At 41.0% G+C, this 15,811-nt stretch overlaps 1 protein-coding gene and 1 non-coding gene across 5 annotated transcripts in view; one reads left to right on the top strand and one right to left on the bottom strand.

Moving 5' to 3' along the window:
- The window catches only part of Cbfa2t2 (CBFA2/RUNX1 partner transcriptional co-repressor 2), a 157,123-nt gene that overhangs the window by 51,660 nt on the left and 89,652 nt on the right, over positions 1-15,811 (top strand). The gene's annotated exons all lie outside the window — the stretch shown is intronic.
- LOC115067937 lies at positions 2,122-2,227 on the bottom strand. The gene has a single exon (XR_003847294.1). It is a non-coding gene; the product is annotated as a U6 spliceosomal RNA (small nuclear RNA).

The following is a 15,811-nucleotide window of genomic DNA, read 5'->3' as shown; positions in this document are numbered from 1 at the left end:
TAAATGTAGAGAAACCTGAGTGTAATAGTGGAATAGTAATCTGTTTAAATGTCTAGAGCTGATTCTACTTCTTAGTAGTAAAGCTTGAAGAGTTTGGATGGACTGGTAAGGAAAATTTTAGTCACTGCTTTAAATATTTCATACCATACTCTTAGTATTCAAGCAAACCGTGGCCTAGGTCCCTAGGGTGGAGATGGGAAGGGACACACAAAATTTCATTGCTTGCTTTACTAAATTATTTGGGGTGGTCAGTACATTAAGAAAGAGTCCTATTTTGAAAGGTTGATAGGTTTTATGGGGAAAATTATAATAAATTATATAAATTACAATCTGTATTAATGAAATCTTTGTATTTTCACAATTTCCTTGTTCGTGCTCTGGTTCTAGTTTACCCCCAAATAAATATCACAGTGAGAAGATTGATGTCCTAAACTTTTTTCTTCCTTTATCACTAAATTTACGTGTTTCATTTTGGGTTTTGTTCTAAATCAAGATCGTAGTAGGATTGTGGTGACACATGCGTGGATTCCCAGCGTTTGGAAGGCACAAAGTTTTCAAGTTTGAGGCCAGCCTAAGTTACATGTCAAAACCAAATCTCGAAGAAAAAAGATAAATTGGATTTAAAACCCTAAATCCAGTTTGAAGGACAGTTTGAAGTTGCTGTTGGCATCTGATGATTTGTGTCGGGACTTTGTCAAAGTTACTACCAGCCAGTGAAGAAATCCTAATAGCCTGTTCAAGTTTACAGCCCTGGAAATCAAGGAGGAGTCTGATTTGATTGCCCAGTATTTAGTTTTGCAGCTTGGGTTTTATCATAAAATCTTTAGTTTATAATATTACAAATTAAATTATTGAATAGGTTTAACATTTGAAGTAACAATTACATTATTTTAAACAACATGTAGAACTTTTATCATAAGTATGGAATATAGGATCATTTCTGTTTAGCATATGTTTTTTAAATTAGAAAATTTATAGCAAAATAAAAAGTAGTTACCATGGATATATCTTTTTACTTTTCTTTTTGTTCTGTTTCTTTTGGAGTTTAAAAAGAGTAGGGCTTGAAAAGCCCCTGGCAACCAACATTTACCTGACAGCTCCTCTAAAGGCAAACTTCCAAATAAAGCAAGTGTGAGTACTTCTAGAATAGGTTCGCATTATATTCCTTAGTGGTTTTGAGAACTTTTGAGTTCTGCTCCAACATTGTAAGAAGCAGAAGGACAAAAAGATTTAGAGTGGTCAGGGAAGAAGAAGAATGGGATTTGAAACTGGGTTTTCTAATTTTAGAGTGTGTTTTCATTTAAAGTTTGAAACCAGCATAAGTTGAGATAATTGTAAACAGTGCTGGTGTGGCATGTGTATGTATATTTTTCAAGATTTATTTTTATTTATTTTATTGTGTGTGCCTGAGGATGTGTCTGGTCTCTAAAGCTGGAGTTAAGGTGCTTGTGAGCCACCTAACATGGGTGCTCAGACCCAAACTCAGGTCCTCTGTAAGAGCAGAATGTATTTTTAACCATTGATCCATCTCTTTAGCCTATATGTATGCATGTCTTTAAATTTTTATTTATTTATTTGCTTATTTATTTTTATGTGTATGAGTGTTTTGTTTTCATCTATGTAGAGTACCATGTGGGAGCAATGCCTTTGGAAGCCAGAAGAGGGCATCAGATACCCTGGAACTGGAGTTACAGGTGGTTTTGTTAGCCATCAGTGGGTGCTGGCAACCAAACCTGGGTTCTCTGCAAGAGCAGTCAGTGCTCTTAAGTGCTGAGCCGTCTCTCCAGCCCCCTTTATTTATTTATTTTTGTGTCTTTTTGAGTTAGGGTCTCCCTGTAGCTCCAGCTGGCCTTCCACTAGTTATGTAGACCAGGCTGGCCTCGATCTCAGAGATCTGCCTACCTCTGCCTCCCAAGTGCTGGGATTAAACGTATGTGCCACCATGCCTGGCATTATTTTTATTTTTTATTTTTTAGTCTTTTGAGACGGTCTCCCTGTAACCCCAGCTGGCCTGGAACTCACTATGTAGACCAGACTGACCTTGAACTCACAGAGATCTGCTGGCCTCTCTGCCTCCTGAGTGCTGGGATTAAAGGTGTGCACTACCACACCCAGCCTATTTTTAATATGGACCACTTCATGAGTTTGCATGTTATCCTTGTTCAGGGGTCATGCTAACCTTTTCTGTATTGCTCAGCCTTAGTGTATGTGCTGCCAAAGTATGCACATACCTATTATTTATAAAGTACAAAGACCCTAGAATACTTCAAATTCAGCAGTTTTCATTTCAGTGTATTATTGTCCTTAAATTTTATTTCCTTCTTTTGTTTTATACTTTAGCCAAAATAATAATTACTATTTTGTTTTGTTTTGCTTTTTGAGGTAGTCTACCGTAGTTCCACCTGGCCTTGGAACTCACTATGTAGTCCAGGCTGGCCACTATAGTACAGAGATCTACCTGCCTCTGTCTCCCAAGTATTGGGATTAAAGGTGTGTGCCACTTCTTTTTTGAAATACTGTGTGTGTGTGTGTGTGTGTGTGTGCGTGCGCGCGCGTGTGTTGGCACACATATGCCACCACATGCATGTGGAAATTAGAGGACTTTTAGGAGTGGGTTGTGTCCTTCAACCATGTGGGTCATTGGTCCTGGGAACTGAACTCAGGCCTATAGGTTTGGAGGCATGCTCCCTTACCTATTGAGCCATCTTGCTGATCCCCTCCCCCTTGTTTTCCTTTTAAAATTTGTTTTTATTAAATTTTGTTGTATTTCATACTGACTATCTCAATCTGAATCATCTTTACAACCCCACCAGCACCCTCCCAAAGCACCCCCCTCCCCCGCCACTGAAACCCATATACTCTGTCCCGGGTGTTAAGGCCCACTGTGTCAAGTCAGTATCCTCAGACATTCCCCAGTGCAAGTCCATCCATTTGCAATCTAGTTAGATCCCTCTCATCTATCTATCCAAACACCTATCATTTTCTTTTCTTTTTTAACAGAGCCATAGGGTAGGGCTTTATTTACAGAGGAGTGGGCACCCTCCATTTACAACTGCACTGGAAAGTCCACACTCAAATATAGATCCTGTGACTTTTCAACAGCTGACAGCCACAGAAAGTAGTGAGAGAGGTGCCTCCTGGCATTCTCAGCTTATGTATCCTTAGCCCCTCCCCCACATGCGGCTAAGGTGGACTGGGTGGGTGGGAGGAGTGACTGATTTCCCCCTCAACTCCTTGATGAGTGTGGGAAGGAGGTGTGACTATAGCCTGCTGTGCTGGATAGCTTTAGTGTCAACTTGACACACCTGGGTTGAGGGACCCTCAATTGGGGAATTGCCTCTATTGGACTGGCCTGTGGCCATGTCTGTGGGGTATCCTCTTGGTGAGTGATGTGGTGGAGCCCAGCCCACTGTGGGTGGTGCCACCCCTGGGAAGGTGAGCCTGTGTTGCATAAGAAAGCAGGCTGAGCAGGGGTCAGGGGAGCAAGTCTGTATGCAGTGGTCCTCCATGGCCTGTGTTCCAGCTCCTGCCTCCAGGTTCCTGCCCTGAGTTCCTACCTTGGGCTCCCTGATGAACTGTGATCTGGGAAATGTAAGATAAATAAACCCTTTCCTCCCCAAGTTGGTAATGGTCAGAGTGTTTTATCATAGCAATGAAGAAACAAACTAGGACACTTGCCATATAGTGGTCAGAGTACACTTAACACTCCACCCCTTCCTCTGGCTCTTACATTCTTTCTGCCAATCTCTTCTGCAAAAGTCCCTGAGCCTTGGAGGCAGTGGTAGGTGTGGGATGATCATCCTCCTATTGTGGCAAGGCACTGAACTTTTGGGTCTCTGCATCATCAGTTTTCTATAAGCTATTGGCCCATTTCAGTGGGATTCCGTCTACTATAAAAACACAAACAGCAAGAAGCAAGAACATCTAAACAGTGGCTGCTATAATAACCTATGAGTGTAAACACAAACACTTGGACAGTACTTTAGCAGGTGCATCACATCCTTCTAATGAAACAATTGCAGTGGCTTTCCACTGGAATTCTTCCTGGGGGGTTGGTCTGGTGTACAGTACCAGATGTGTGTTCCACCCTTAGGAGCAGGCATTTTATCCAATTGAAAATTTGCCGGTTGTACATACACTAGATGCTCCACTATTATTGCACCAGCAGGAACACCTTGTAACACATGGGGTCCATCATTGAGCAGAATTGTAGGGGATGATTCTCCCCTAGTCATCTGCATATTGCCTTTTGGCACCATGGAAGCCACTCATCCAGTGGCAGGGAGTTTCTGGCTTAGTCCAAGCTTGATTTCTCCCTTTCCTGTGCTCACATCAAGCAGTGTCTTCAGCAATAGGGTCCCTCCGTCCACTTCTGGTGTAAAACCAACATTATTGGCAATGGCCTTTATTGCTTGGGGGACTTCCAGGCCCCCTCAGGCCAACAGCTCACAGGGGGCAACCCACCTCTGGCACTGGGATTTTCATTTAACAACCAACTGTATTGCTTCTGAAAGGGCCTTCTTCCATCCCCAGAGGATTCCTTCTGTGCTTAAGGCTTTTTTTTTTTTTTTTTTTTTTTCTTTTTAAGCTGTGTATCTGGAGAATTTTTCTCCCCTTTATTCCCATAGTTCTTTGTATAACCCTCCTTCCCTGCCTCCCCTTTACCCCCTTTTACATATTTCTCCCTCAGTAACACCTTTCACCTACTATTCTCTCTCGGGTTCCTTCTTTCCCTTTACCTCCCTGTTTCCCTTCCATATTCTTGGTTCCTGCAGTTGCATCAGGATACGCACTCACTTACAAGGATTTGGTGCTGGGATGGTGCTAGGATCCACAAATGAGGGAGAACATGCATCTTTTGTTTTTCTGAGTCCATGTTAACTTCATTTAGTATAACAGCTTCTAGATCCTGTAAATTTCATTATTTCATCTTTCTTTACTGCATCTTTCTTTACACATTTTCGTTAGCCACTCATCAGCTGAGGGGTACTTAGGTTGCTTCCATCTCTTAGCTATTGTGAAAAGAGTAGCAACAAACATGGTTGTATAAGTTTCTCCACAGTAGGATGTGTCCTTTGGGTATATGCCAAGGACTCATGTACCTACTGAGCCATCTTGCTGACCACTCCCCTTAAAAAAAAAATTTTTTTAATGCTGGGCATGGTGGTACATGCCTGTAATCTCAGCACTCAGGAGGCAGAGGCAGATGGCTCTCTGAGATTGAGGCCAGCCTGGTCTACATAGTGAGTCCCAGGCCAGCTGGGGCTACAGGGAGACCCTGTCTCATGAAAACAACAACAACAAAAATTATTATTGGTATGTGTGGGTGATGCACATGCCAGAGTGCTTGCACTATAGTGTTATGTATTGGAAGACAGCTTTGTGGAGTTGGTTCTCTCCTGGCACCTCTATGTGGATTCTGGAGATCCAATGACTCAAGTCATCAGGCTTGCATAGCAGCAAGCACTTTTCCTGCTGAGCTATCTCACTATCCCTGTTTTTTTTTTTTTCCCCCCCTGAGACAGGATCTCACTATATGTAGCTTAGATTAGCATTGATTCATGATCCATTTTTCTTCCTCAGCCTCCAGACCATGCCCAGTTTATATACTACTCCGGCTTTGTGCATGCTAGGCAAGCGGTCTGTTAACTAGTTATATACATCCTTAGCCTGTCTTTTGTATTTCTCTGGTGTTTTTGTACTGCATTCTAGATGATTTCCTTAGGTCTGTCTCCCAGTGTTGCAGTCTGATAAGCTACGACAATAAGTGTGTATCACTATACCTGGCTTGGACATTTTCTTTCTAGAACTTTACTTAATTCTTCTGTAAGTATGCTTTTAAAAACCAAAACCCAGAGCCAGGCATGTTTTAGATGCCTGTAGTCCCCATCATTTGGGAGGCTGAGGTGGGAGGGTCTTGAGCTCACGGGCTATATAGTGAGACTATTAAAAAAGGGCAAAAAGCAGAACAAAATATCCCCCAAAACCAGAGTCCCCATCTTTCACCTGTTTATTCACTTATTCTGTCTACCTACCACCCACTTATCAACCTGTTGGCTATCCTGGGTTGGCCTTGAACTTGAAATCTGCCTTGTCTCTTTCCTGAGTTCTGAAGTTACAAGTGTGTGTCTGTGCCCATGGAAGCCAGGGGAAGGTATCAGATCGCCTCAAGCTGGAGTTCTAGGCAGTCATGAGCTGCCCAACATGGATGCTGGAGCCCAACTTAGGTCCTTTGGAAGAGCAGGACTGTTAACCACTGAGCCATCTCTACAGCCCACTACATTCTTTTCTTTCTTTCTTTCTCTTTCTTTCTTTCTTTCTTTCTTTCTTTCTTTCTTTCTTTCTTTCTTTCTTTCTTTCTTTCAAGTTAGAGGTTATTGAGGTAGAAGATGTACTAAGATTTGTCCTCTTTTAACCTATTAGTTGTATGAACTTTGACAAACATGTACAGTCAGGTAGCCAGTATCACAATCAAGACATAGAGCATTTCTATCACCCCTAAAAGTTTCATGCATCCTTTTTTATTCGGTGCCCTCTTCCATACTGGCCCTGAAGACATTTTTTTTCTCTCCCTAGATTTTTGTCTTTTTCAGAATCTTATTGAGAAGGAATTATGCACTGAATAGTCTTCTGTGTGTCTCTTTTTAAAAATTTTTATTTATTTTTATTTTATGTGTATGCGTGTATTGCCTACATTGTAGGTAAATACAGCCATGTTGTGCAGTGCCTGCAGACAGAAGAGACCATCAGATCCCCTGGGTCTGGAGTTACAGACAGTTGTTAGCTGCCATGTGGGCGCTGGGATTCGAACCTGGGTCTTCTGCAAGAACAACCAGTGTTCTTAACCTCTGAGCCATCTCTCCAGCTCCTGTGTGTGACTCCTTTAACTTAGCATAATACATCTGTGATTGATTCATGTTCATACAGCAGAACTTTGTTCTTTTGTATCCCCTGCCCCTGTAGTACTAAGTGCAGTATTCTATTTTCTCTTTTTTTTTTTTTGGTCTTTTTGAAGCAGGGTCTCCCTGTAAAGCCCTAGCTGTCCTGGAACTCACTATGTAGACCAGGCTGGCCTTGAACTCACAGAGATCCGCCTGCCTCCGCCTCCCAAGTGCTGGGACTACAGGCATGTGCTACCACGCCCGGCAGTGTTCTATTTTTATAGTAGGGTGGCCAGCCCTCTCTCATTTTGTCCTGATCCTAGGAAAATCATTAGCTTTATTTTTTTGTATGTAAATTTTAGGATAAGAGTTTTAGGTTTGATGATACAGTGTCAAGTATTTTGATAATTGTAATGTGATTATATAAGCAAGTTTTGCAGCTCTTAACTACACATTGAAATGTTTACAGGTATGGTGGTATAATGTCTCCAGCTTACACTTAGTTGGTTTAGACAGAAAGGTAGGTAGAAAAGGAAAGTGCTAAGAAGAAAGTAGGTCAATTAGTTGATTAATGTCAAGAGAGTTTTTGGAACTGTTCTTGCAATTTAAAGGTAATTGCAAAGTAGTTTTTAAGCCAGGAGTGATAATGCCAGCACTTGGGTGGCAGGAGTGAGATACTATCCCAAAACAAACAAGCAATCTTAAAAATCACTTAAATAGCATTATAAGAAATAAAGAGAATGGGACTGGGGATGTAGCTCAGTCGATAGCAGGCACAAAACCCTGGGTTGAATTCCCCAGCAGTGCATAAATTGGGCTTGGTGGAACATGCCTATAATCCTAAATTCAAGGTGGTCATCTTCAGCTACATAGTGAGGTGAAAGCCCACCTCTGTGAGCTCTATGTCAGCCAGGGCTATATTATAATACTGTCCCCCACCCCCCAAAAAAATATAGATCAGTAGATGTTCATCAACAATAACAGCAAAACCAGGTTGTGAGGTTGTAATGTTAAGTGGTCAGTTTCTAGTTGCCTGAAGAAATAAACTATGTTCTAAATGACATTGAAGAAGTAGTCCAGTAGAGATCAGAAGGAAGGATATTCCAGGACAAAGGTAGTATGGGATGGTATGTTCAGAGAAAGAAAAATGACCAGTGTAATGTGATGATGAAGAGAAGAGAGCTGAAAAGAATTTAGTTATCTGGTGATTGGGGGGTGTGGTTATGATGTGGTGGGTGAGTACTCTTACAGTTTTGCTAGCCTTTTTTTTTCCTTCCGGACCTCCCTCCCTTTTTTGTTGTTACTGTTGAGACAAGGTTTCACTCTGAGCCCAGGATAACCTCAAGCAACTTTGTAACTGAGGCTGCTCTGCAATTTATGACAGTCCACCAGTCTGTTTTCCAAGTGCTGGGATTACAGGCCTGGCTTCCTTGCAAAGTTTAGTAAACTGGGATGAGTAATCTGAATGTTATTCTAAATGCTGGGTAACCATCGAAGAACTATCAATGTGGCAGCAATATGATTTGGTTTGTGTGGTTTTTTTTTTATTTAATGTGTATGAGTGTTCTGCCTACATGTATGTCTGTGCACCACATGTGCGCCTGGTGCCTTAGGGGAGGTATCAGACCTCCTGGAGCCGGAATGAAAGATGATTCTATAGGGGTGCTGGGTGCTGAACCAGTCCACTGCAAGAGCAACAGAAAATGTTCATTACCACTGAGCCATTTCTCCAGTTCCTGGTTTATGTTTTATAAATTTCACTTGCCTAGAGGTTTGGAGAAGGAATTGTAGAAGAGCCTGACTGGAAGCAAGAAGGCCAGAAATAAAATATGGTGAGGTTAGTCTGAGTTCATAGCAGTAGAAAACAGAGGGAGGCCTCCGATTTGGTAGATGGCAATTTTCTGAACTGGTGGATTGAATCCTGAGAAAGGGAAAAGAGTGCTTTCAAATATCTAGTGGGAGAGATAGACTGTAAAGTTTTATATATATATATATATATATATATATCCAAAAATATATGTATGCTTAAGAGGGTTTTGTTTATAATGTTACAAAAATCAACATGCTAAGGAGAAAGGGACAGGTGTTAAGAAAAGTCAAGTTGTGGAAGATGGTTAGAGGGTTGTTAGGAAGGGTCTTCACTTGAAATGTGTTGATTGCAAGATGGTGGGTATAGTGTGGCACATTGTGCCTCTTTTGAGTACACATTATGAAGTTTGAGAATGATAGTGTCCTATGGGAACAATCATGACTACCTGTGATGTTGAATTCATCTTTTGCAGGATAGCCAGGCAATCACCAAATGAATAGTAAAGAATTTGGAGTAAGTTTTAATACAGCTCTTGGAAAGGCAATGGAAAGGAGGTTGTAAAACATTCATCTAGCAGAGCGTGGTGGTGCATGCCTTTAGTTCCAGAGCTTGGGAGGCAGAGGCAGATGGATCTCTGTGAGTTCAAGGCCAGCCTGGTCTACATAGTGAGTTCTAGGCCAGCTGGGGCTACAGAGAAATCCTGTCTCAAAAAAAAGAAGAAAAAAATATTCATCTATAGTAGGGCCTACATTTTGACAGGAGGGTAGGGGCTCACTATGTAGACCAGACTAGCCTCAAACTAAAGATCCTCCTGGTTCATCCTTGTCTGTACTGAGATTATAGGTAGGCGTCACCACACTTTTCTAGTAGGGGACTAAGTAATAAACACAGACTCTTCCCAATAAACAGTTTACAAAGTCTTTCTGCTTCTAATTGACTTTAAACTGTAGATTTGAAATGAAAAGATTAAGCTGATAAATTTTTTTTAGGGTTGAGGTTCCTTATTAAAGGACAGATTGTTTATTGAGGACACTCTGTATGCCACAGCACACATGTGGAGGTCAGAGGACAACTTTCGGGAGTTGGTTTTCTCCTTTTATCACATAGGTCATGGGGATTGAACTCAGGCCAATCAGGCTTGGTGGCAGGTGCCTTGAGTTGTCTTGCCAGCTCTAATCAGTTTTTTAAAATGTGGTAGATAAGTGTTTTATGCCTTTAAAGCAAGGTTAGCCAAATAAACTAGGGCTCTGTATGTATTTTATTAGACACTTGGGGTGGCAAAATTATTTCTGAAATATTTCTGGCAACCTCAGTTTCATTTTTGTCTGTAGAACAAAAAAGTAAATTCTGAGTTTTTGATTAAATTAGCAGACCATATGGTGTTTGCACAGACTGCTTATGTGAGGTAGCTGTGTTATTTTTCTTCCAGGATATGATGCTTTACCTGATGGCAGTGTTCTGAAACATCTATTTTCCTTCGGCAGCAGCATGTGCAGCAGTTATTCTGATCATTGTATTTGTTTTCTTTCCTTTATTTTGGGGATGGGGAGGGCAGCAAGGACTTATGTATCCCAGGCTGGCCTAAAACTCTTTGTAGTTTAGGATGACCTTGAATTTCTGATTCTACCTCCCCAGTGCTGGGATTATATATGCCACCACAATTTTTTTTTTTTTTTTTTTTTTTTTTTTTTTTTTTTTTTTTTTTTTTGGTTTTGTTGGTTTTTTGGCCTTATTGAAACAGGGTCTCCCTGTAGTCTCAGCTGCCCTGGAACTCACTATGTAGATCAGGCTGGCCTTGAACTCATAGAGATCTGCCTGCCTCTGCCTCCCGAGTGCTGGGACTAAAGGTGTGCAATAGCACACCTGGCCGTTTTTGTTGTTTTTGAGACAGGGTCTTATTAGCTCTGGCTGGCTTGGAACTTGTAGAGATCCCCCTACGTACTTCTGGCAGGCATGTGCCACCACACCTGTCAAGCTGTGGTGACTGAAGCATAGGACTCAAAGAACTCACAGAAGAAACAAATCTCTTATAGTAAAATTAAATATATGACTTTGGGCGTTCTTAGTAGCTGGAAGAATCAGGTGTGGACAGATTTAATTCTGTCACAATGCAATTGGGAACATGCAGGATTAATGAAGAGGTGATATTTGAGTTGGACCTTAAAGTAGTAGTTCCTGAAATAACTGAGATAAGGAAGGCAGGGCAGAGAAAGTACAGCCTGATTTTATAGCCTTGTATACCTGTTTAATATGTGTTAAAGATCTCCTTCTAATATAATAGTAGGTATTGGTACTTACATGTTTACTCTGTGGCATAGGTAGCTATTTGCTCTGCCAAAGTGCCTATCTACCTTCCATTTATGTTGTTTGGATTCAGTCCCTACTATATTATTGCCTCATATTTACATTGTGCTTTTAATCACCAAAAGCTTTTTATCTTCATAAAGGCCCCCCAGGGGTAGGAAATAAAAGCCAGGTGGTAGTATTTTTGTAGAGAAAAAAACTAAGACATCATCATCCTATCAGCATTTTAATTCCTAATTAAGGTACTTTCCAATACGAGGAACCTCCCTCAATTGTCTGGACAGCCCAGAGTGCTGACTGAGGCAGCCCTACCAGGAGAACCCTGACAAAGCAGACAGCATGGTTGCTGATCATGGAACCAACAGCCTGACATCTGCAAGCTGCAGCTGTACCCTTTTGCTACAGTCTACCTATATTTCTGCTTGCACTTGTGAAGATCACAGAATTTGGAAGAATATAAACTAACCATTCCCAACTTAGACGAATATTCCATGTGTGGGAGCATTCTGTACTGAGGAGAGATGTCCATGAGATCCCATAGTTGGTACTGTTCTCAGTTCATTTATTGCCATCTTTAGTCCATCATCCCTATGCCAGTTTTAATTTAATGCCAAAATAAGATTAAGCTATCATAATAAATGAATTTGAGTGGGTGCTAATTGTGTCACCAATTAACCAAAGTGTTTGCCAAAGAGAATTTTCTCTAGCTGATGTTCTTCCTTTGTCCTTCAGCTTACTTTGGTAAACATAGGGTGTCATTGTTAAAATAGTCATTTCAATGATCAGTAATGTCTGTTGACTTTTTTTTTTTTTTGACGTAGGGTCTTGCTATGTAACCCAGCCTGGCCTTATGGTGATACTCCTCCTGCCTCAGCCTCCCACATTCCTTGATTAAAGGAATGTGGCTTTCGGGGTATGGTGCTGCACACCTTTAATCCCAGCACTCAGGAGGCAGAGGCAGGCGGATCGTTGCCTTGTCTACATAGTTCCAGGACAGATGGGGCTACAAGGAGACCCTGTCTCAAAATTAAAAAAAAAAAAAAAGAAATGTGGCTTATTTGTTTGAGTTTTTTATTTATACATTAGAGACAAGATTGTATGCTATATAGCCCTGACTAGTCTGGTACTTACTATGCTTTTTATTTATACATTAGAGACAAGATTGTATGCTATGTAGTTATGCTGGCCTTGAACTCTAGGCAATCTTCTTGCTTCTTCCCAAGTGCCAAGGTTGTAGATATGTGCCCCTATGCACAGTTTATGTAGTGCTGGCCATTGAATCAGGACTTTGTACATACTAGGTAAGTACTATACTGACCCACATTGTGTCCTATGTATGGTTTATTTATGTATTATTATACTTTAAGGCACCCCTGTTAACAGTCCTTAGGCCCATTTATTTGATAGAGAATTTCTAGGGTCTGTAGCAGCTATAGTCTACATTTACTGTCACATACTTGTGAAGAAAGAAACGAAGTCTCTGAGCTGTGATCAGTGTCATTTCTCTTATTAAATTATAGCCCATAATGTACAAACTTTATTGAGCCCTATAATAGTTTACTTTTTCAGCATCATTCAATTTAGATTTCTTTTGTTAGAGATCTGGGCCTTGGAGTGCTGCACAATTGTTACCGCTTAGCCATGTGAACTTGTTTTGTTTTTTTTTTTTTTGGTCTTTTTGAGACAGGGTCTCCTTGTAGCCCCAGCTGTCCTGGAACTCACTATGTAGACCAGGCTGGGCTTGAACTCACAGAGATCCGCCTGCCTCCGCCTCCCGAGTGCTGGGATTAAAGGCATGCGCTACCAGGCCCAGCATGACCTTGGTTTTTAAAAACATATTTTAGTTGCTATTTTCATTTTGTGTGTATGAATGTTTTGCCCGCATGTATGTCAGTGCAGCCATGTCATGCGATGCCCATAGAGGTCAGAAGAGGACGTCAGATTCTTCTGAAACTAGAGTTATGGACGGTTGTTAGCCACCATGGGGGTACTGGGAATTGAACCCGAGTCCTGCAAGAGCAGCCAGTGCTCTTAACCACTGAGCACTGAGCCATCTCTCCATACCTCCCCCCCCCCCTTTTTTTTTGGTCTTTTTGAGACAGGGTCTCCCTCAGCTGACTGTTGATACTAGGCTGGTCTCCAACTCCCAGAGATCCATCTGACTCTGCCTCCAAGTGCTGGGATTAAAGGACTGTGCCACCACGCCCAGCTTCTCCAGCCCCTTTTAAAAAAGATGTAGTTTATTTTGTCTGTTATGAGTGTATTGTCTGCATGTATGAAAATGCACCTAATGGCCTTGGTTTTTGGTTGAATAAAGTGACGAAGAATTGGATATGGTGGCACATATCTGTAATCTCAGCATTTGGGAGGCAGAGGCAGGTGTGTGCTACCCGAGTGACATGAGAACTTTTCTCAAACAACAAAAACCCCAAATACAGAGTTCTCTCCTCTCTTCCCTTCTCCTCTCCTTTTCCCTCTGTAACTGACTACTTGTGTTTATACACCTAATTGAAAATTGGAAGGAGTCTGAGAGTGTAGCTCAGTAGTAGATTACTTGCCTAGTATGTGTGAGGAAAGGCCCTGGATTTGATCCTCAATACCAGGAGGAAAAACCTCACATCTTTTAGTTTCTGGGCTTGGTGGTATACACCTATAGTCTTAGCACTGCTCTTGGGAGGCTTACAAAGAGGCCTGCAAGTTTGAGGCCAGCCTAGGTTATATAGCAGGTTTGAGGTTAGTCTATACAATAGATCAAGATCTTAGGTCAAGAAAAGGAAACAGATTTTTGTTTTAGGCAGTTTATATAATTGAACTATTTTACATTGAGTAATGAGTTTCTTTGGAATTGTTAGCTTTTTAAAAATAGCTCCCTCCCCTACAAAGAGTAAGGAATGGATATCAAATCTGTGAACACAGAATTTTGTCCTAGAGTATAATGTGGGAATGAGGTAAATGGTTTCTATTTATTTGTAGGAAAAACCACTGTTAATGGAATTTAAATGAGGTAAATGGTTTCTATTTATTTGTAGGAAAAACCACTGTTAATGGAATTTAAAAAAAATATATATATGTATTTTTTATTTTTGTTTTTTTATGTGTGTATTTTGCTTGCATGTTTGTAGGTGCATCTATGTGTATGTGATGTCCACAGAGACTAGAAAGAAGAGGGTGTCAGATCCTCTGGAACTAGAGTTAAAGAGTATTAGCTACTGTATGGATTCTGGGCATTGAACCTGGGCCCACTGGAAGAGCAGCCCATGCTCTTAACTACTGAGCCATCTCTCTAGCATCAGTGGAATTTTCTTAAATGAACTGTGTGAACCTATTTGCTATACCTCCTTTAGAGTTTTTAACACTTTCTCCATACTGCAAAGTTGTGGGGTTGCTGTAGTCTAGTGTCCCTCAAGGCTGGTACAACTCCCTGCTTGTAGTGCCTAGAGCTGTCATCTAGAGAGGCCAAACACATGGCACTACAGTGTACTTCCAGATGTCATGCTTTCTGTTTGGAAGACTTGGAGCATAAGAAGGGTGTTGGCTCTTGAATAGAAAAATTGTTACTTTGGCATAAGGCCCATTCTGGCATCATCTGCTATTGATTAGAAGTGAATGCTGGTCTGATTATCAAGCCCAGCCTTCATGATGAAATAGTGAAGGAAGGCTGAAGGCTGGTTTAACTCGCTGTGCAGAGATTCTGAAAGAAGACCTTTTCATAACTGTCATTCAGATAGCCCGTGATTTTTCATGTACAATCAGTGTCAATGTCTATATATAGAAACTGCCCTACTAAAAGGGGCAGAGGAAAGAGTAGTAGGAACCTTTTGCAATGGTTTTAGAAATATATAATTAAAACAAAATATACAGACATAATATTTTTAATAGTCTGTAGTTGTGTAACCATTCTCTAAAACAAAATTCAGAATTGTTCTATTAGCAGTGTTTCTCCATACCTCCTGCAGCCATCCCTGTATTTTATTTCATCAAAATGAAATAATATGATGTGTACTCTTTTGTAGCTGGCCTTTTAAAAAACGTTTCATACATATAAGTACATGAATCAGTTGTATTCCACTTTAATGGTGGTAGTAGTGTTCTATTGTATGAATGTGTGCCATACTTTAGTCATTCACCTGTTGATAGATATTTGTGTCATTTCCACTTGGGGATTGCTGTAACTATCCATGGAGAAGATGTTTTTTTTGTCTTTTTTGACAGGGTCTCCCTGCAGCCCCAGCTGGCCCGGAACTCACAGAAATCCACCTGCTCTGCCTCTGAGTGTTGGAATTAAAGGCATGCACCACCACCCGTGGCTGTGGTTGGTTGGTCTTTTTGAGACAGGGTCTTCTTGTAGCCCCATCTGGCCTGGAACTCAACTATGTAGACCACATTGGCCTCCCATATGCTGGGGTTAAAGGTGTGTGCCACCATGCCTGACTCTAGACAAGATTTTGTGACTATGTTCTGATTTTTTGTGTGTGTGATAGAATTACTCAGTTTTTAGGTAGAAGAATGTTTAACTTCATAAGAAATGATGACATAGTTATTCAAAAACACTACAGCATTTTACGCGCCTAATAGCAGTGTATCAAGATTCTGGATGTTTGATATCATTCTTAGCATTTAGTCACTTCTGCATCAGCCTCCTGAGTGCTAGGATTATGTGTGTGCTATACCACACCTGACTCTAATCATTCTTTTTTATTTTAGCTATTTGACTGAGTGATGATAACCCATTGTACATTTAGTGTTCATCTCCTCAATGATTAATGATGTTGACCACCTGTATGCATGTATCTTCCTTTAGATATGTTGTTCTGAA

Source organism: Nannospalax galili, unplaced genomic scaffold, assembly GCF_000622305.1.
Source record: "Nannospalax galili isolate Female #2095 unplaced genomic scaffold, S.galili_v1.0 scaffold1408, whole genome shotgun sequence".
NCBI lineage: Eukaryota > Metazoa > Chordata > Mammalia > Rodentia > Spalacidae > Nannospalax > Nannospalax galili.
The sequence above is the reverse complement of the archived record's forward strand: the minus strand, read 5'-3'. Positions and strand labels throughout refer to the sequence as shown.